Consider the following 22481-nt stretch of genomic DNA (forward strand, 5'->3'; position numbering starts at 1 on the left):
ACCGCGCAATTGTCCGTTAAAGTCACGCAGTAAAAAATCGCAAAAAAAACCCTGGTCCTTTAGCAGCCAAATCCTCCGGGGCTTAAGTGGTTAAACTAAAATTTGTAAGAATGTAATTTCTGACAGATAGACTTTTTATGACAGAAGAGACCCCAATGTTCTTTTCTATCATAAATGCTTACCCTTGCCTGTCAGCTGTCATGCACACCGAGCTGCGCATGCACAGTTTACAGTATATTTACAGCACTCCCTCTGTGCCGTGATGAAGTGACTCCCGTGTGCATGCTCAGGAGGGACATCATCGCGGCCTGGCCATTCAAGCAGCTGAACGGACTGAACCTGGAAGGAAGATTAGGTGAAGATAGAAGCACCCAAGGTCAGTGGGAGTGGTGACATCTCAGTGCTTGAGGGCTTTGTTTGACAGGTAAATGTGTGCATATAGCACATTATAACACAAACCACCTGGGGGCCCATTTAGTTAGGAAAGCAAGTTTATTATTGCTATGATACATGGCGATCAGGCCAGCCCTGCACTGGAAAAACAGTGTTGAGTTGATGTACACTGGGACGCCCAGTGTCAAAGGACACCAATACAGGTCATTTAATCACTGTACAGTCGGATAAGAGGGTGCAGTTATATTTTCTAAGCTCTATTATCTCTCATACCAGTTATGTGACTGTTTGTTGTGGTCTCAGGACAAAAGGCAGACTGTCACTGGCTGGGAGTTTTGTGGCTGTTTGTTGACTTAACTATTATATGTCTGGCATTCCAGATCTCAGCTGTGCAAAAAAATGTAGCTGTGTTTGCTTCTAACCCCTTAACCTCCTAGCTTTCAGCTTAAAATCTTCCTTTAAAAAAAACTAGCCTTAGCTCCTAAAAATCTTATAATGAAGTGCAGCGCTAAAATGCTATATATACAACAAAGTATACATAAACCAGGTGAAAATGGATATTATCCAAAACGTGAAGAAGGCTGGAAAACCAGATTAGAAGCCAAAGTGTTCTGATTCCAATAATCATGGGTGAGATAGAACCCAACACTAACAATAGAGGTATATGCGCACACCAGAAAATATGGACCCAGGTACCTTATTGTAAATGGGTCAAACAAGCCAGATGATCCTCATAAGTAGATTACAATCACAAGGAATTATCGATCAGGCTGTGTCCTTATATTATAAGATATGACAGCTTAAATGCCCACCGAAGACCAAATAAAGATAAAAGCTATCCCAAGCGCTCAAAATGAGGACCACTCACCAATAAATATAATGGCTATGCAGCTACTTGACTGAGAAAATATAGAAAAGATATATAGTAGATAGACACTCCACAGTATCTCTATGTATATATAGTAGCGCAAACTTATCAAAAAGAAAAGTGCCAAAAATTATGTGCCGACTGCACAAAGTCCCAAATGCAATAAATATTACATAGGCAGCAGGAAAAAATGACAGAAACAGTCCATATTCCTTCACTCTATATCCTGGGATGACAAAATACAGAAGCGTGTTTCTCAAAGGGATCACCACCACCACCGTGCTCCAAGGGGGGAGGAGAATTGCCCACTCACCAGATGCTGTGGCCCAACCAATGCTCAAACACGAAAGTGGGTTGGGCCACAGCATCTGGTGAGTGGGCAATTCTCCTCCCCCCTTGGAGCACGGTGGTGGTGGTGATCCCTTTGAGAAACACGCTTCTGTATTTTGTCATCCCAGGATATAGAGTGAAGGAATATGGACTGTTTCTGTCATTTTTTCCTGCTGCCTATGTAATATTTATTGCATTTGGGACTTTGTGCAGTCGCACATTATTTTTGGCACTTTTCTTTTTGATAAGTTTGCGCTACTATATATACATAGAGATACTGTGGAGTGTCTATCTACTATATATCTTTTCTATATGTGTCCTTATATTCCTGGATTATTATGGCTTGATCTCCAAGCAATAAGCCGATATGCAAAAACAAGCCAAAGTATACACACATAGTGTAAAACTGCTTCAAAAAATGTATTTAAAATGGTCAAAAACACTTAGAAGCAACATTTACTGATTTACTTTATTATATAAGTTTATATACAATTTATTATGTCAATTGAAGTACTAGCGGCTCATGCCCAATTGGGTAGTTAGCGCAGCATTTTTCCATTTTTTATAGTTTTCTTAAAAAAAAAAAAAAATCATACCCACCCAAAATCCATTTTTCTTTTTCTTTTACCTAGCAGGTATTCCTTGTTGTGTAGTATGTAGATCTCATCTTATCCCATTGCTGGGTTGTGTGTGTTCACCTGGTGGAAACCACCGTCAATGATAACATGTGACATGGCTGCACTAAGGGGACTTTTCACCAGGCTGCCAATCAAAGAGAGTACCTCCTCTGAGAGACAGCATAGATCAGCCATTCTCACAGTGAGCACATGAGCAACACACCAGATCTGAGAATTGCACACTTATTTCATTCCATTGTCCCATTTGCAACAGAATCATTAATGCTGTTTGCATTTTTATAGTGTGTGATCCACTGCAAACTGGACAAATCTAAATCCAGCTATTTTGGTAAATTAAAAAGTGATAAATCAGCAAAAAATTTTTAGCCGATTTTCTAAAAGCAGTGGATCTTTAGACTTTCAAGCTGGTTACTATAGAGTGAATTTTGTGTAGTGGAAGTGGAAATTTCACAGAGATGTAACCAGCAGTGTAGGCTTCCCACTTCCCATATACAAAACTAAAGATAAAATCATAGGCTGACATTGTAACATCTTATATTGTAATATATCCCCAAAGGTATTGTCTCCATTATCCCACATATGACAAAGTATAAAGTTATCATTGTATCCACAAACATATGGTAGCACATGTGGGATTTTCACATGTTACAATGCCAGCCTATGATTTTACCCTATTTTACCAGTTTTTGTATTAAAAAATATTACTCATATTTGGATGTATTGTTGTAGTGCATGAAAATTCCGTTTGTTCTCTGGTAGTATAATTGTCTAATACAGCCTCTCTCAACCTTTTCAACACAGAAGAACCCTTAAAATAATTTTCTGGTCTCAGGAAATCCCTGCTAGAAATGACTATATCTACAACTCATGATACATTAGTGAGATGGTCAGTGGGATGAATGCTCCTTACACTTATGGACATTGGGAAGAATTACCTTCTTCCAGATAGCTAAAAAGATCAGTGGTGTCAGGGGGAACTTATCAAGTGGCAGAAATTGCTCAAGGAACCCCTAGCAACCTCTAGAGAAACCCTAGGGTTCCACGGAATCCTGGTTGAGAAACACTCGTCTAAAATATAGGGATGGTGGTGCCCAAACAAATATATGGGTCACCCTGATGTGTTAGATGGACTGTAGATAAAAAGAAAGATGTCTGACACCACAAATGATCTGCATGCACTTTAAAGTATATCTCACCACCCATCTCCACCTCTATGGAGACCCTAGGCAACTCAGGATAAAGGAAATGCAAAAAATTCCTAATTTGTTTATTGTCAAGAACTGCTCTTGATGTAATTAAAGGCAATATACAATTTTTTTTATAATTTTCATAATTTTGAAAATGAACAAAAATGAATTGCAAGAAATATTTAGTAAATATAAAAGCAAGGCTGAAAACCGGGTGTGGACCACAGTGGCCTACAAAATTGTGGTTAAGGCCCACAAGATAAGGAGGTCAGGTAATCCATAATATATGGAAAGAAGCAATTTTGTTTTAAAGGGTGTAGCCTGTTGATCCAAGGGTTACATTGGTTCACTTAAAGGATACATCTAGTCAAAAACTAACTAACGCTAAACCTGCTCTTTACCACATTCTAAGACTATTCCATTTAACCCTGTAAAGCGGAAATCACTGTACTTACCTTTTCTACACCTGATCTGGTCTGGTCTCCAGTGGCAGGAGAGGACCGACAACTACTGTGAAATGAACGGGAAGTGACGTCACCCATAGACCTACTATGGGGCTTCGTTTGTCGAATGCCTCTCCTGCACCCACCTCCACGCTGAAGCCGCTGCTGACAGCTTGTGGGACTGGACCGGATTGGGTGTAGAAAAGGGAAGTACAGTGATTTTTGCTTTACAGGATTAGATAGAATAGTCTTAGAATGTGGCACAGAGCAGGTTTAGCAGGTTTAGAGTAGTTCATTTTTGACTAGATTTATCCTTTAATCCAAAGAAACACTGCAACCAATCATATTCTCCTTTTTTATTTTAAAACCAGATTTGAAAATAAAAATCTGATTGGCTGTTAAAGGCAACACTAAGGCTGGCCAGAGATTATGCAATTTTCTTTCCCTTATCCGTGGGTTGAAGAAAAGAAAATGTCTCAATTCCCGAATCAACACAGTCACTGTTGATGGGGGAATCCCTCCCTTTGCGCTATTGTATTCTGATTTCCCTGCCATCAGAATACAATTACCATTGCTGCCAACTATAGCAGTAATTGTACGGAAAAAGAAAAAAAACCTGACGCTGGTTGTACAGATGTCCATTGATAGATCGACTGATTCCTGCTGAAACATCCGAATTTCAATCTGTCTCTGGCCAGCTTAACTCCTCAGTACATTTGATCACAAAGCCCATTACAAGTCCAGCCAAATTCTTAGGCAGGCCATACACGGTGCAAATTTCTTTCCTGCAACCAGTTTGCAGAAAATAAATTTGCAAGATTCCCCAACAACACAGGCAGTGCTGACAGGGGAATCAGAAATTGTTTCCTCTTGGCGGGGGAAGCGACCCTGGCTGAGAGAAGATAGCGATCATCACTAGCGGCTATAGCAGCTGCTTGTAATAATCGCAAGCGAATCCGGCATGCTGGTTGTATCCAAGTTGATTGCTCAATCAGCTTGGTACATTCAGGCTGCCCATTATCGGTTCGAATCGTATAATTACTTCCAAGTAACAAGAAAAGCTGGCACACGAATGTTTCGTTTTGATGCAATTTATTCCAGTATGACAGAAGTGTACAACATGGCAAAATGCTGACGCATTTTGGACGAAACGTGCTAGAATTTTGCCATGTTGTACGCTGCTGTCATGCTGGAATAAATCGCATCAAAACGAAGCATTTGTGTGTTGGCTTTTCTTGTTACTTGGAAGTAATTGTATGCATCTGGACGTTGTAGCCTGAGCACCTACTCTCAGTTCCATATTTATTCCATTATGCGATAGAGCTAGGGTGAGTCTGTATCTATTCTGGTTCGAAGCGTATATGGCCAGCCTTATAGCTACCATTTATTGCTTTTTCCAATATTATTAATTTTTTTATAAGCACTGAGCAAATATCCCACCAAAAAGCTAAATACTGACACTTGACAGCAACAATCTGCATTGCATTTGGATCACTGGATCAAATATTGTTTTCTGCAATGTTAACTAGTTACTGTATGTAATTGTTACATTTCATTTAATTTAATTATTTTCTTTCCCTGCAGGGAAGGAAGGAAGTTGATGTCATTAGAATATGCATTTAGGATAGTGGTGGTTATTTTTCTATTTTATTTTTTATTTTACTGTTTGCAAGCTTCAAACTCATTTTTATATGTGAAAACAGACTAAATAAATCAAAAAGATAATTGCTTTCCGCTTCAGTATCCCCGATTAGAGGATGAAGAAAGGTGAGAAAAAACATGTTTGCTTGTCATGAACAGTTATGAAAGCTGGTTCCTTATAATAGATCTAGCTGCTCCCAGGCCTGAGGCTATTACCTGACCTGCCCTCCACAGTTGGGAACATAAAGATCAACATTGAAAATATCTTTTCAAATGATGCAGGGAGATCGTCTAAGCTAACTTTTAGCATGGGTAAACAAAAAACCCAGACTGAAAATATTAAATCAATAAAAAAATCCAGAATATTGTGTTCTAATTAATCTTAATATTGGTCTCCTTCATTTTTCATTCATCTATTATTAAACATTCTTTAGTGCTATGATTATAATCAAGCCTCTGAGGTTCCAGTCACCCATACCTGCTACCAAATATCATACCAGATGATAACAGGAGTGAGAATTCAAGACTTCCAAAGGAGTTATGATAACATTTTCCACTAAGGCTTTTTGATGTGTCTTTGCCACAAAAGTAAAAAATAACCAAAGACAGCTCTTAGGCAAAAAAAAAAAATGTTGCACATCAACTTCCCTTGACATAAGTTGCACATCAACTTCACATAATAGCTTATGTGCACTTAACCGTCAATTAAAGGTAGTATGTTGTACAGAGGAGGATCACTGAAGCAATGTACAAACTGCTTTAGATTTAGATTTCTGTTGTCAGTGCCGAGTATTCAGCAGTGGAAAATCAATGATCACTGCCACCTTATTTACAGTTCATCTGATATGCACTCAACAGAATAAGAGCACGAACGAATGAGATCTTTTTACAGCACCACAGAAAATGATGACAATGTACAAAATATCGTGCTCATTAATACATATTATAATTAAGGAAAATAACAGAATCTGTTTTTAAGGGCTATTTGAAATAGATATTTTCTGATAATGCAAAGCATTTGTTCAATGCATGATTCTTTTACATTAAAGTCTGACCCCGACTCTCGCCACATATCTGTTGGAAGAACATTTATAGCAGCATCGTATTCAGTGGCTTTAGAAGAAAATGTTTGTTTGTGCACAAGATATTTCTACATTAACAATTTATCTCTTTTTCTCTTGGAATTTTTACAAAAATGGTTTCCAGATGCCATACCCTATACCTAAATTCCAGTAAAATGTTAAATACACTAACACTGCTTAATAAATCAACTGTATAACAGCAGAACAATTATTAGCCAAAATCCTGCATGTGCTAGTTAAAGTTAACAAAAAAAGAAGTTGGGTTAAAGGTAGACCCCAGTTTGCTTACTCAGATATACAGATTAGAAGAATTCCAGCCATAACTTTTGTAGATTAAACTCAGATCCGCTTACCATAGACTGTGCTCCGGGACAGACAACAGCAGTCTCAGCTGTATATATATCCTGTGTGTGTTATCTGAGCCCACACAGATCCAAAGGAGGTTTGGAAATTGCCCACATGTCAACTCCACGATCGGATGCTGAGCAACATGTATTTCAACTCAGGTGCTTGTAGCCTGTATTCTAATGCTAAATCCTCAATCCCCGCCCCTAGACCAGTCCTGCCAATGCAAAGCAATAGTGAACTCCTTGTTCATAAATCACCAGAATCAGGTTACATGGTTTTTTTTCTTTTTCAGCTTTCTAAACTCATCCCACTCTCTCCCCCATACCAACATATTGTGGTTTACATTCATTGTAGATATAAAAGACCCGCCCTCTGCGTTGTGATAATAAAGGGGTATTGTCAAATAAAAAAATGGGACTTGTTCATCAATAGTGTCTTTCTTGGTAATAAAAAAAAAAAAATGTAAGGCATTTTCCTGTGACCTGGATGATTATGGCTAAATTGGAGAAGACCCCTATGGTATAGATTGATATTGGTTGTTCAGTCTTGGGATGGAGGGTGATGATTGGCCAAGTTGGTCTGCAATAACTGATTGGCACTTAGCTCTTCAATTGCCAACGCTGTAAAAACGTGTTTCTATTCATTAAGGCCATTTCCCTTTCTTTTTTTTTTTTTTAGATGATAACTTAGATTTGGTTGATTAGTGTGCATCAAGCAATTGTTGTTGACAAGTCTGTTCAAGATCCAAGTGTTTGATTAGATAGAGCCTTGCTGTCCCTGCCTGTGTTTGCCTCACCAGGACAGGGACAGTCTTAAGCAGAGATGTATAGTAACTAAGTAGAACTACTTCACTACTGTACTTAAGTACCGAAAGGCGGTATCTGTACTTTCCTAGAGTAGAATTTTTTTCTCCTACTTCCACTTTTACTTCACTACATTTTTTCGATGATTTCAATACTTCTACTCTGATATTTTTTTTTTTGTGCTGCATAGTAACTCATTACTATTATAAAAATTACCACTGCCAGAACAGTAGATGGCAGGTTTCATGAAGCTCAAAACATGTGTATTATCAGCGCATACGAAAATAAATGCTACTGTATGTATAAATAAAAGCTGCATTTTAAATAATAAAAAACAATATGATGTTTAAACTTTTGACTTCTTTCTTTAATAACTAAATAACACAGTACTTGTACTTTTACTTTCAGTACTTGAGTAGCAATTTTGTTTTCAAAACTACTGGTACTTTTACTTTCAGTACTTGAGTAGCAAAATTTAAAAAAAAAACTACTTGCAATACTTAAGTACAAAAAATGTTGAATACTTTAGTACTTCTACTCAAGTCCCTTTTTGATAGAGCACTTCCACTTCTACTCATGTCACTTTTTGATTGAGTACTTGTACTTTTACTCAAGTATGGGCTTCAAGTACTTTATACAACTCTGGTCTTAAGGTATAATTAAAGGCAAAACTTTTTTCTTTTTTTTTAGTTTTGAATAGAGTGGAGAGAGATTAGAACACTTGTCAGTTTTTATTGCTGTCTGTGCCTCCATTACGGAGATTCACCCTCCCTATTTGTCCTGTTTACCTTCATCATTAAAAGTAAAATTAAAAGAAAACCCCAAATTATGGGTTGTCCCCAGCAAAATAATAGAGGGGAACTCTTACAATGGAGATAATAGTTCTGTTGACCTGGGGGTCCCCAAAGAATTTCCCTAATTTGCAGGTATTTCTTCTAACTTCCTGTTTGGCTATGGGACAGGAAATGAAGGCAAACCTCTGGTGAAAAAAATGATAGGGGTTATAACCCTCCTTTGCTCTTTCCAAAATTAAAAAAAAAAAATAGAAATGTTCCTATAATTCTACTTTAAGATTGGTTCAAATGGGCCTGGTATTGGCCAATTCAATAGAAACCGGCGGACATTCAGCCCTTGTGTACACCAGCCAGTCCAACAGATCGGGCATGCTGGAACACCACCATCCAATTGGCATCTGATCAGTGCAAGCGCTGACCAGTATGTTCTGGCAGGGGGGCTGTCCCTCTATCAGAACACAGTAACTCAGCAGGGGATCGCTGTACTAATATTGCATAGTTAGTACAGTGAGCTCCTTCTAAGCTCTTTCATTTTATTCGCTCAGCATGCTGGGTTGAATGAAAAAAATTATAGCGTGTACCAGGCTTAAAACAGCAAAAAGAAATGAAGATAAAAAATGTAAAAGTACAAACAAATTAAATTTGTACATAATGCGTAAAAAACAATATTTAAAAAATGAACGCAACTGAAAAAATGGTAATGTGGGACATGCCCAGACCATGAACTGGAGGAAGGGTGCTATTTTTGCCAGCTGATATGGAAGCAGTTGAAGAGCCCAACTTGCCTACAGGTTTGTGGGAGTTTGGGGACATTTTTTCTTTTGCTCCAGCAAACACCTAGCATGGGAAGATTGTTACTGGAGACGGGGTGGGAATTTGAGACTACTCCTCTGGGTTTCAAGGTTCACTATGAGGAAGGGAGAACAACTTATAGCTGTGGGTTTGTATGAATAAATTTGTTGCTGCCTGCCTTCCCCTCTTGTCCCTGAAGAAAGACTCACAGAAAAAGACTAACCAGGACAGGTAGGATTAAATATATCTCCCACCAAATGTGGTTACCTAACAAAAAGTTGGGTCTCCGTTACCAGCTGCGTTTATTTTTACCGAGTTTCCATTGCCATCCCTGCCTGTGTTTGGTTGAGCAGGGCAGGATGTCCTTGCAAGGAAAACATTTACTCATGTAAATAAAATGTATAAAACATTTTGTAAACATGTAAATAATAAAATGTCAAAAAATTGTAAAGGGACTGGGAATATGTTACAGTGGGGCCACGCAAGCCAAAAACGTTAGGATAAATATAAGAGGAGTTGTAGTTATTGTTTTCTGTAGTGATCACACCAAAACCTTTCTGATAGACTTTCTGAAGTAGCTTTTTGCCAGGCTTGATTCATTGGCGTGTTTGTCCCTCCAGCCACTGTACTGCATCGCTTGCTATTCTCCTTGCTTGCTCAGCATATTATGCCAGTTGTGACCACTAATTCATCAGATACAAAAGACTACAAATGACTCAATTCTTCTGCAGCCTGCCAACAAACAGAACACAACCTCCAGTCTTTGACAGCAGATATCAGCTTCCATCTGCCTATCTCATGTTTGATCATTAAAGGAAGATTTAAGAAGGGATGGGCATTCTTTGGTCAAAGGTTTCAAGACTTAACATGTTGGTACTGGCTGCCCTTCTCTGTGGCCATAGAATTTCCCCCCTCCATTTGCTGCTGCCTGCTCTTCCCCCTGCACTGTAGGAGGTATGGCAGATTGTGTTAGGTTTCCCCCTTGCAGCTATGCCTCCAGGTCCCTGACTTTAATTAAATATACAAAAATGCTGTGCCTAGGAAGAGAAAGATAATGCTGACAAAGCAAAGGAAGTGCAGATGTGCCTGGCCTCAGATGTGTGTAGCCCAAACTCTGTATCACTACCAAAAAATAAAGAAAAATACAATTAAAAGATATAACTAGGTATGACAAAAAAGTTTTTTAAACATTTAAAAAAAAGTAACAGGAGTTACAGTGGAGTGGACCTGGTGTGGTCATAGTGTAGCTTTTTTTTCTTTGAAGCTCCAAATACAGCTGATGCTCACTGCCACCAGAAACTGACTGCACAATATTTTTGGATTTTGTACCAAATATTACATTCTAATATGTATGTTAACATAAAATCTGCCTCTTTCCTACCTCTGTCCAGCCACTGATCAACATTTGTGGCTATTGTCTCTCAGAAAATATACTCTAATTTTGTATTACAAGATAAATCCTGCATTGTCTCTTTGTATTGATTGCACATTCGAGTGATTGCATACTATCCCAATGGAAGGCCATTTCTACCAAACACATATCTTAAGTCTGTATGGTAAATGTTTTGTGAATAATTGGGGATATAGGGATGGAAGGGGGTTATCATGCACTGTGTTTTGACATTTCATTAAACAGACAATGGTGTTTGATACTTTAAAAAAAGAAGCTCACAAACTATACTCTGTTTTGCCACTGGTCATTTTGTATGAAGTTGAGAGTTTTAGTTTAATTAGACTAGATTTTCCTATAGCTTTTAGATTGTGGTTGTGGTTGCTGCAGACACCGTGGAAGTGCCTAACTCGGGCGCCGCCAGAATCACATGAACTCTAGCGATGTAGGTCTACGTCGCTGGACCCAGGAGAGCCACACTGCCGCAGTAGGATTACTGTGAGCAGTCGGCTAGTGGTTGAAAAATTATCTTAGGCCTGAAGATTGCATAAACCCCCAAAACATATATTTTTCTGAAAGCAGAAACCCCACAGAATAAAATAGTGGTAGTTCCAATTTTATATGTCACATGATATTATCGCACATAGGTCTAGGAAATGCAACATTTCAGTAAAGAATAAAAGTTAAGTTTAGGGCACACAAACGCAACAAATTACCCACATTTTTGGAAAAATATAAAATATGAGGTTGAGCAGAGAAAATAGATACCCAGCGTGTCAAACCTTAATTTTGCATGCAACTGTGAAAATGGAAACAAACTTCATTACCCTATATTTTCAATAGACAACACTTTAATAGCCCCCTACAGGTCATCAGTTTAGCATTATGGAGGAGGCCTTGTGCCAGAAAGATTGCTCTCATTCTGGTGCTTGCGATAATATGCAACATTTGTATTGCATTCAATGTTTTCATGTGCAGGTGTCCCAATGCATGTATTTACATACTCCAGCACTTGAGCACCTTATTTTGGATCACGATTAAGGACTGTTTTTTTCTATTTATTCACATTTAGTGTTCCTTGATGGACTTTTTATTAATTTTCAGCACTTGAGCACTTCAATTGGATCACTTATAAGATTTTTATATATGTATTTTAGATTGTTTGATGAATTGATTATTTATATATTTTCTCACATGATTATTGTCACCAATGCTAGCGCTGCTTAATTTTGGTTTCTAATGCATTTACATTTGTACGTGCATATATGTGTGTGTGTAGGGGGGGGGGGGGGGGTTATGTGCTTGGGTGTAACATTGATTTTTTACAACTTACATGTTCTTAACTTTATTTTTTTTTTTCATCAAATAGGGGACAAAAAGTACCCAATGTGATGATTTTTTAACGAGATGTCCCTGAACGTAAGCCCGTTCAGGGCTAAGCTTGACAAGGCTCATGGGAGCGAAATATGTTGCTATAGCGACAGGATGACCTCGGACGTTTTCTCCTCCTTCCGTCTCCTCCCCCTGATGCCCGGAGCCTGAGCACGGTGAGGACGTCATCATCCAGCGCAGAAACGGGCAGATAATGACCGGACTGCAGCGTCCCATGGCCGAGGCACGCTGCCCTGTACTGTCCATCCATCCCGGTCACTCGGCGGGACTGCCTCCCTCCTCCACTAAGTGGCAATTGGCAACCACCCCCCTACCCTCTTTCACCAGAGAGAACACCCTCCTGCCTGCTACTCCACACGGCTCCAGTGCAGACTCTATCGCGGAGGACAGATCACGGCTTCCCCTTCTTAAAGGTACCCTACCTCCTGCAATTTTGCATTAGTGGAACTTTTTTGTATAGATCTGGCTTACTTTGTTTTAACATTTTGGATTTCAAATAAACTTGGAATTTTTTTATGAGCTAGTCTCCTAGTGCTCATTGGATCGGGCACTGCTAGTGGACACCAACTCAAGGTAGCCTGCTCCAGTCAGCGCTTTCTCTCCAACTGTGTGCCTTTTTTCTGTTGCCCCCCTCCCCCAAGGGGTTTCTCCTACAGCAGCTCAGGATCAGTCAGGCACTGTACTCCTCACCATCACCAACTGGTAAGCGCCGGATCTTTACTGTGATTTTCCCTCAGAAGGTTTCGACTGGACGCCTTGCCCCAGTGGTCTCCGTTCCATTCAGCGTTTCCTTGGATTTGCCAAATACTATCAGAAATTTATCAGGAACTTTTCCTCTTCGGCCAAACCTATCTCAGATCTGGCCAAGAGGGACAGCGTTTTCTACAACTGGACGTCTGCTGCCATCCAAGCTTTCGAGTCCCTTAAGTCTGCTTTTGCTTCAGCTCCTATTCTGTCTCATCCCAATCCTGGTTTGCCCTTTTTCCTAGAGGTGGATGCGCCTGAGACGGGAGTAGGCACCCTCCTGCTTCAGCGTCGGACACCTGATGGACCCTTACTTCCTTGTAGGTTCTACTCCAAGAAACGGTTTCCAGCTGAATGCAATTATGAGATTGGAGACAGAGAGCTCTTGGTCATTATCTTGGCTCTCAAAGAGTGGAGACACTTGCTCAAAGGTTCTGTGGTTACAGTTCTCATTCTCACTGATCATAAGAATCTGACATATCTCTCGGAGGCCTAGAGGCTCACTCCCGTCAGGCCTGATAGGCCTTATTCTTACTACGTGGTCTCCTATTTGCCCGGCTCCAAGAATGTTAAGGCTGATGCCTTGTCTCGCCAGTATCTGCATCCCATTCCCAATGGGGAACATCCCTGGTCTCACCTGGTCATGGACTTTATTGTGGAACTTCCCACATCTCGTGGTTGCACGGTTAGCCTCATGGTTGTCGACCGGTTCTCCAAAATGTGCCACTGTGTTCCATTTAAGAGGCTGCCTACCACTCAGGAGCTTTTTGGCAGAGAGGTCTTCCTTTTACACGGGTTGCCTAAAGAGATTGTCTCGAACCGTGGTAGCCAGTTTGTCTCTAGGTTCTGGCACGCCTTTTGCTCCCAGTTGGGCATTCAACTCTCCTTCTCTTCGGCCTACCATCCGGAGTCCAATGGTGCCACTGAGTGTTTCAAACAAGCTCTGGAGCAATTTCTCCACTGCTCTATCTTTGACCATCAGGACAATTGGGTTGATCTGCTACCCTAGGCAGAATTTGCCAGGAACTCTGCCATCCACTTGAACCATCAATTATGGGTTCCAACCCGCTGTGTTGCCAGAGTCGCTCTCGCCACAGGACATCCTGGCTGTGAAGGATTATATTCATGCCCTCTGTTCCTCTTGGGTGCAGATTCAAGAGTCTTTACGGGTCTCTGCACAGCGTCAGAAGCTCCATGCAGACCAGAGATGTTTATCTGCTCTTTCATACCAGGTAGGGAAGAGGGTGTGGTCCAAAACTGGCACCCCGTTTTGTTGAGCCTTTTTGCATCCTCTGTAAGGTGAACCCAGTGGCTTATGCCCTTGGTCTTCCCCCTGGCATGTGTATCTCCAATGACTTTCATGTGTCACTTTTGAAGTCACTTGTTTGCAATCACTATACTTCTTCACTTCCTCACCCTCGTCCCATTCCTGTGGGCAATCATGAGGAATATGATGTCTGTTCCGAGGTCAGGTTCAATACCTGGTGTACTGGAAGGGTTATGGTCCTGAGGAGCGCTTCTGGGTTCCCTCCACTGATGTTCATGCTCCCACCCTTCTCCGCACTTTCCATGCTCGCTTTCCTCAGAAACCGTTTTTTACTCCGCAGAGGAGGGGCCATTGAGGGGAGGGTACTGTCAAGGTCTTACCTTGCCCTACTATTGGCAGCCATCTTGGACATGTGCAGACTGTTGACAAACTCTGATTGCATCATCACTTGCCTGCTGCCTGGGTGTCGCACAGTGATGATGCAGCACACCTGACTATATCGATCATCTGATGGGTTGCAGTCCTCGCCCTTGCTCCAAGGTGCATCTCTGCTAGCAGTCTTCTGTTCTCCGTGTTCCTCTGTGTATGACCTGGTGGCTTGGCTGACGATTCTCCTGGCTCTCGACCCCGCATCGGCAGACGACCTGGCATCGGCAGACAATCTGCTTCTAAAGTAACTGAATTCCAATTTATTGCAATTTATTGCTTATAAACTCCCCATTATAGCCAGCCCCGGGGTAAAAATGCTAGCTCATACCATGCTTCTGGAGGTCCCACTCTGCCTTCTATAGACCCAGGGGCGCTACAAATGAATAAAAGTCAGTGAATTGGTCCACTTCCTGTGCCTTGGTATTGGCTTCCAAATGTGGTGGGTGACTTCCATGGCCAACTGTAAAGCATAGGAGGCAAGAGAGGGGGGGGGGGGGGTTGAGCCAAAGTGCCAGTTTGCAACCTATAGTTGATAATTGCAGAAGGTTTATGCAGGTAAAGTCCCAAAGAACAGAACATAGGCAACTCAACTTTTCATTATGGCTCAAACCCTTTTTGCAGTGGACAGTATCTTACCTTCTTCCAAGGCATAGTAAGCTAATCAGAAAATATACCATCACTCAAGCAATTCCTTCAATGCTATCGAAAGAAATGCTTCAGGCTGGTATATTTTCTGGTATCTGCATATACCTTTTATAGGTTTTCTAGATGTCCCTGAGAACCCCAAACCAAACTTTATAACAATATATAACAACTGATACCATGATGATAAATGTGTAGGAAACCCTGGATATCAGCCTTAATGCACTGTTGCTATGGTGTTTTCCCTTAATGCAGATTTACTTTAAAGCGTAACTCCACTTTTTTTGAGAAAAAAACATCCCCCTCTAGGTAATTTATGTACATTACAAGGATTTTAACAAAGTTTGTTGCAGGATCCTACCTTATGTAATTCTGAAGAAATTATTTTGTTCCTCTGTGCTGAGTCGGTCTAATGGGAGTGGTTTCATAATTATCTGTCAGCTGTGGCAGCTGCAGAGCTCTAATGAGGAAAGCTGCTGGCCCTGCATCCCTTTAGATGTGTTCCTATTGGAAGTATCTCACAAAAAAATACATTTTTGTTTGCAGGGGATGCCAGAAATCTGACTTGTATCTTAGGCAGACTTCTGGGAAAATTAGTGAGCCAATCACACAAGCAGGAAATTATGTTTCTGGGGTGTGGTCAGTACACATTCTGTGTACAGAACAGCTCCAGGTAGCCATATTGCATTGTGATTTCAGAAAATTACAACAGCTGCAGATTGAAAAGGAAAGGAAATTTTTATTAGCATTCAATTGCAATATTAATTTGTGTCGCAATTGTATACGCTATATTGTTTTTTCTTTATTTCCTATTTTTTCCCCACGAAAGTGAAGTTACCCTTTAATCTTAAACAAAACCTGTGCAGCACCCTCCTAGGTAGGTCGGTGCTAGGCAAATGCATCTATCGCTCCTTCTGCTTATCAGGGAATCCTGATCTATTAGGTTGCCTGTTGCATGTCTCCAGGTGTGATTCACTGGGTCTGAGGGAGTGTCCCCACTGTATCCAATTAAGGAGCTTGTTGGACAGTGGAGGAAACCCAGCCAGTGACACATTGGCTTTTGTGGGAGTCCCAGTGGAAGGGCATTCTTGCAATGCATTCTGGGATTGCCCATAAAGGCTGGGGGACATGTGAAAGGGCGTCTTTGGCGGGAAGCAGAGTCCCAGTAGGAGGTTGACGACTCTCGTCCTGTTGAGTATGAGGAAGGTGGTTTTAGGTAGTCGGCCTAGTGAACCAGGTGTGGAGCTGAGCTGCAGAGGATCTGAGGAAGCTGACGGTGGAGCTGCTGGCAGAGTCTCTCTGGAAAAACAGTGTCTGTGAGTACCAGGAGATTTGCCAAAGGGTCTGCCCAGAAAGGGGGACCACTCCAATGGAGTAAGGGGATCAGGGAGCTAGCTCACACAGAGAGTTACAGCAAAGGGGGTGCCATGTAGTGAACCCTGAAGAATAGGGACAAAGGGGGTATCAGGAAGGGCCCTGAAGGGTGTTCTACAGTACAGTACAGCTTATCTAAATACTTCTTCACTGCATAGTCAAGGTGAAGCAGTGGCCTTGCCGCATTTAGTTATTCAGCAGTCCCAGCAAATTCAGCATAGTTATTCATGTTGAAGTATCCCACTCATCCCACTCATCCCTTCATCTATCCAAGTTCTCAAATAAAACCGCAAAAAAAACCCAAACCCCTAGACTGTTTTCTGACTGAGCCAAGTACTTTGAAAATGCTAAACTGTGATGTTGTTGCTATGGGTAACCCAGGGGGTAACCTATGGGAGTAGTGCTACACCTGTATTGAGAAAAATATGGAGACTCCTCCTAAAAGACAAATGGCTACCTCTAGTCCCAGTTATTTCTGAGGCACTGACCTGGCAGCAGCATGTTCAAGGTCAGTGACTCAGCAAATATTAAAGCCTTTGGATTAAAATAACAGACAGAAAACTAGCTTTTTAAAAGGAGGGTTCAGCAATAGCAGCCTATATATGTTCTCAGTCTGGGTTTTCTTTAAGGCGACACTAGAAAACAAGGTCTGCAGCTACAACATAATTGTGCTGCTGAAATCTGTATTTTGCATGCTGCTTTCTCTCTGCTCTTGTAAAGTCTTCTGTTAAAGAGTTATACTCAAACAACAGCTGTTGCATCTCCTCCTCTTTGCCCTGCTTGACCAGAATTTACATACTCCAGAGATCTCATGTAACTTGTGCTGAAGTACAACAGACAGTTTACCGAAAGAGTAAACTATGTATGGGCAGGGCTCCCTCTCCTCTCCTAGTGTCTGTGGTTATGACTATATACTGTATGTTTACCTATGTACCTGTCTGCATAATATTCTGTATATTTATAATATTGATATTACCATTAGTGTTGAGCGAGCAGTTCAGACTGAGCATAAGTTCGGCCAGAACATGGCCTGTTTACGTGTTATGGGTTAGTAGGTAATTTGTGAGCTTTAGTATGGCAATTTCAGTGGAATGTTGTGGGTGGAAGCAAGGCTATAGGGAACCAAGAAGGTTGTTATCAGTGAGTTAGAAATTCATACAGTTGAGAACAAGATTTTCAAGAAGTTTGGAGTTAAACAGGAGCCGAGAGATGGGTCTTCAGTGGTTCAAGCAGGTGGGGTCCAGTGAGAGTTAATTTTGTCAACGAAAACATTTTCATACATTTTTGTCAGTGGCCTTTTTACAGTGACAAAATCAAAATGAAAAGTTCACCACATTTTCGTCCAGTGACGCAAAGCAATTCCATATTCCTTAACGAACTAAAACAAAACGAAAATGTGAGGCATGTCGTTTACGCTGGTGAACTTCTGGTATCCACAGAAATTATTTTAGTCCACTAAAATTAGATTTTTAGTATACTAAATATGAATAAAACTAAAACAATTGTAGATGACTAAAATGAGACTAAAACTAAAATAGCATTTTAGTCTACTAAAACTAAATCAAAATTTGCTGCCAATATTAACACTGGAGGTTTGTGGTTGAATAAAAATAATAAACATTACACATAAAATTGCATCTTGTAAGAGCAAAGCCAGGAAACATACTAAACCAATGAGCTACTAATGTTATCTTTGTTGACTTAAAATATCTATAGGATTACATATTTAAAAAAATATATTTTTAGCAATCTACACTTTTTCTTCAGCTCTTTACAGAGACCATTGACATGTTCACAAAACTGCTCCACCTCCTGTAGCGTTTGATGTCACAGACAAGCCTTCTCCACTGTCCACAGCACTGCTATGAGATCTGAGAGTTAGCCTTCAGGCAATGGTGATTCCTGTTACTGACAAGCACTGGCTTGGGGCTTACATTGTGGAATGAAGTGAAGTTCTCATGTGGGATGATTCTTTATATGCCTCTTTGATCTGAGATTCATGTTAGTGACCACTTTTTATATTTATATATTTATTTAAGGTTTCATACTACTGCACCTAGTTTGCAAACTCCTATTTATTTGTATCCTTTTAGTCTGCTAAATTTACCATAAAAATGTTACATTATATGTGTTCAGTAACTTCATGTGCTCTTTACCTCCACTGCACTTTTATCAGTAAACATTGCTTTTACTTCTCAATGCGGACTACAGAAATCCTCCACCCTATGTTATAGAGAGAAGAGGATTTCTTTGGTTAAAATTTACCTTCTTTCCTGTGGTGACCATGCTGCTCCTCCATAGATACAGTACAGTGAGCGAGTTTTGTCATGCTAGGATGGCAAGTGTGTTACAGGCAGAATCACCATACAAAAATCCAGGAAAAAAGCCCAGAAAATGAATATACTACATGTTTTGTTCTTGAGTTTAGCTACACTTTAAGGCAGGGGTTGGCAAGTTATTGATCATGATCTACCTGTTTGCACTCATGTAATGGGTAGAAGAATACTGGAAGGGGGGTATTTTTGCATGTAGGGGGGAGATGTGTGTTAGTTTCTTCTGACCATTGCACTGTGTGTTACATACTACTGACCTCTGTACGATGTTTAATTTACTACTGCCCCCTGCATTACATATTACTACTATCAGTAATACGTAACTGCATTAAATACAACTACATATATTACATACTAATACTTTCAGTAGTAAGTCAGTGTTCCTTAATACTGACCTCTAAAAACAGTATTAGACACTACTGAACCCTGCATGCTGTGTTACTTACTCCTGACTCCGGCGTTGTGCATTACATACAGAATTAGGCCCCTTTCACACGGGCGCCCTGCCTGAGGGAGTCCGTTCTGCTCAGTGGGGGATTGATCCACGATCCCTGCTGAGCAGGTGGATGTGTGCAGAGACGGAGCTGTCAGATCCCCGCTGTCCTCTATGGGGAGATTGGATGAGAATGGACCGCCTGTCTGTTCTCATCCAATCCGATCCTCCAGATGGATGGAAACTCTATTTTTTTTCTAGATTTCACGGACAGGATCATAATTGGATAGCAGGGGGTGTCAGTGGACACCCGCTGCCCCTTAGGGATGCATGGAGCACCCGATCAGGTCCGCCTGAAAAACTGACAGGCGGATCGGATCACCCGTGTGAAAGGGGCCTTACTAACTTTTGCACTCTGCATTACTTACTCCTGACTACTGCATTCTGAATGACATACTACTGACCTCTGCACTCTGTTACTTACTCTTGACCCCTGCACTCCAAATAACATACTACTGACCCCTGAACTCTGTGTTACTTGCTCCTGACCCCTGTATTGTGTGTTACACACTACCTCTGCAACTCTGCCTTGCTATATGCAAGCTCCTGATCCCACTCATTGCCTTTCAAACCTTAGATCAGAGCAGCAATAGGCATTGCAGAGCCAAAGGAAATCCTAGTCTCCTCCTTGGCTTTGACATGTCATATGATTCAGCTGAAGGCAGACCTGGGAATACTTCTTTCACGCTGCCTGGCACTGCTGCACCTGAGGTCTGGTAAAATAATTTTATGAAGGGAGGTTAGAATAAGTGTTATGGGAGATTTTAGCTTAGAGAGTTGATGTTCATAGTCTAAGGGGGTTATTTTTGCTTCTGTGTGTGTGTGTGTTGGGGGGGGGGGGGGGGGAGATGTGTGTTACCTTAACCTTACCTGATCTCACTTGACCTCTTAACTTTACTTACTAGTGACCCCTGCACTCTATTTACTACTGTTCTTTATACTCTGTGTTACATACTATTAACTTCTGAGTTATTTACTACAACCCCTAAACTGTGTTACTTACTACTAACCCGTGAACTCTGTCTTACTTACTACTGCCCCCAGAATCCTGTGATCCTACTGACCTATAAACTCTGCATTACTTACTACTGCTCCCTGAACCCAGTGTTATTTAATACTGGCCCCTGAGCTCCTAAAACCATCTTTCATTATTAATGGAGAAAAAAAACTTCCAAGAGGGACTCTGACATGAGTTCAACAGCCAGGGCTACCCACCAGTGGGTACCCAGCAGGTTACCAGAAAAAAGATGCACTAATGGAAGGAGCTCCAGACCAAAGAATAAAAGAGTTCACATTTTTTTAATGGTTTCAACTAAAACAGCCAACGCGTTTCAGAGGTAAGAAAAAAGTCCCCCTTCATCAAGGCTTTAGTGAAGCAAAGTAACTTGTCTTATCTTGATTGCCCACTGTGAAAATGCTGGTCAGTAACTCTCCTGATTCAATATATTCCCTAAACAGATTCACACAGAAAAGCCCCATTTTGAGTCCTTTCAAAGTCCTTATTTTAACTAAAGTCTTGATAATGGTTGTTTTCTTCTGACCCCCAAAACTCATTGGATGTTGTTTTAGTTTAAACCAGAAAATGAATTTGAACTCTTATCCTTCAGTCCTCCATTGGTGCATGTTAATTTTTAATGGGGCCTTGCGAGATTATCTCTGTACTGCATCCGGGTAATCCTTGATCTCTTCTATGTTTTTCAGGTGTGTTTCCAACCCTCCCACGTTGCCTACCCCTGTTTAATGTTTTCTTGCTCCTCAAATACCTTTATTTCTGTTTACGGGTCAATTAACAAGTTAGCCTTAAATGTAAAAATGAAATGTTCAACCAGTAAATGTAAGACCCTGCCAGGAGTTTTAAAACCTTCAAATGGCTGAGTATAACAGCCCTAGCAAGTCTCCCCGTCTTTCAGGTATGCCAAATGATTAACAAGGCATCCATTTTTGAAGAACTCAATGAGCTCTCAAACTTACAAAAGGTGCAGTAAATATTTGTTCCAAATAAATTCTTTCTATATATAGATATATATATATATATTTATATATGGTACATTTGCAAGAGATATCACTGAACTTACATAATATGCAGACAAATACAGCTTTGTTTATGTTGTAAAGCACTTGAAAGTGCACATTTCTTAACACACTATAAAAATAAATCCTTGAATCAATACTAAAAGCAATAAATCAGTAACACTGAGTGTCCCAGCTGGTATTTTTCAATTTTTTACTTTACAGCTAAAAGTCCCTCAATTTAATCAAAACAACAGCAGAGGAGTTGTTATTTCCTATATAGCTGACTTTACTCTTCCAGGATTATTAAAAATGATCCAAAACAATCATGGGGCAAAGTATTACCCGATATACTTTATAGTCACCACCTTTTCTATTTCTTATCATTTTCTTAGGTACAGCTTTGAATTATCACAGTAAAAAAAGCAAAGGGCTCCTTTATAGTCACAACTACCTCACATAAATAAAAAAGAGGAAGGTATACTGCATCTCCTGTCCCAAGGTATCAGAAAATAATATACAATTTTAATGAATTGACTTCTTCCCTAAATTAACAATAAATGCTAAATGTTATTAACCACTTACGTAATATCATATGTTTTGAATGGCAAAGTGGTGAACACTTATTTCTGCAGTGCCTGCTAATAGCTGTGAACCTGATGGTGGCCGGTTTACAGAAACAGTGTACAGAACTGATTTGAGAGGCTCTGTACCATGTAATCACTGTGAAGAGTGATCACAAAAGTAAACAGTGTGTTTACATTGCAGAGCCTGTCCCTTCCTCTTACAAAAGAGTAAAGGGAGGAAGGAGCAACTAATGAATAAATTAATTATTCATTTATTGGTTCCAGATCAGCATATCAGTGGATCTCAGGATTGTGGGATCATTTTTAAACCTTGCAACCCCCTCCTTCCTTATCTCAAGTTTACCCCAGTTCCATCCTGTCTCCATATGTGACATCTATATAAACCCTTTACCTCCCTTATTCACAGAATCTGTACATCATTAACACCTTCATTACAAAGAAATTGGTATATTTTATTTACTTTATTATTATTTAGGTTAAAGAATTTCTTGATACAATTTA

The 22481-nt window shown here is 40.4% G+C and overlaps 1 protein-coding gene across 2 annotated transcripts in view; it reads right to left on the bottom strand.

The window, feature by feature from the left end:
• The window catches only part of SLC16A12 (solute carrier family 16 member 12), a 111122-nt gene extending 103844 nt beyond the window's left edge, over positions 1-7278 (bottom strand). For both annotated transcript variants that reach the window (XM_082267618.1, XM_082267619.1), the window contains exon 1: positions 6936-7278. The gene's annotated coding sequence lies outside the window, so the exon portion shown is untranslated. The remainder of the gene's footprint in view (positions 1-6935) is intronic.
• Positions 7279-22481: the final 15203 nt, after the last annotated feature.

This window comes from Pelophylax lessonae, assembly GCF_965119305.1.
Source record: "Pelophylax lessonae genome assembly, chromosome: 9".
Lineage (NCBI taxonomy): Eukaryota > Metazoa > Chordata > Amphibia > Anura > Ranidae > Pelophylax > Pelophylax lessonae.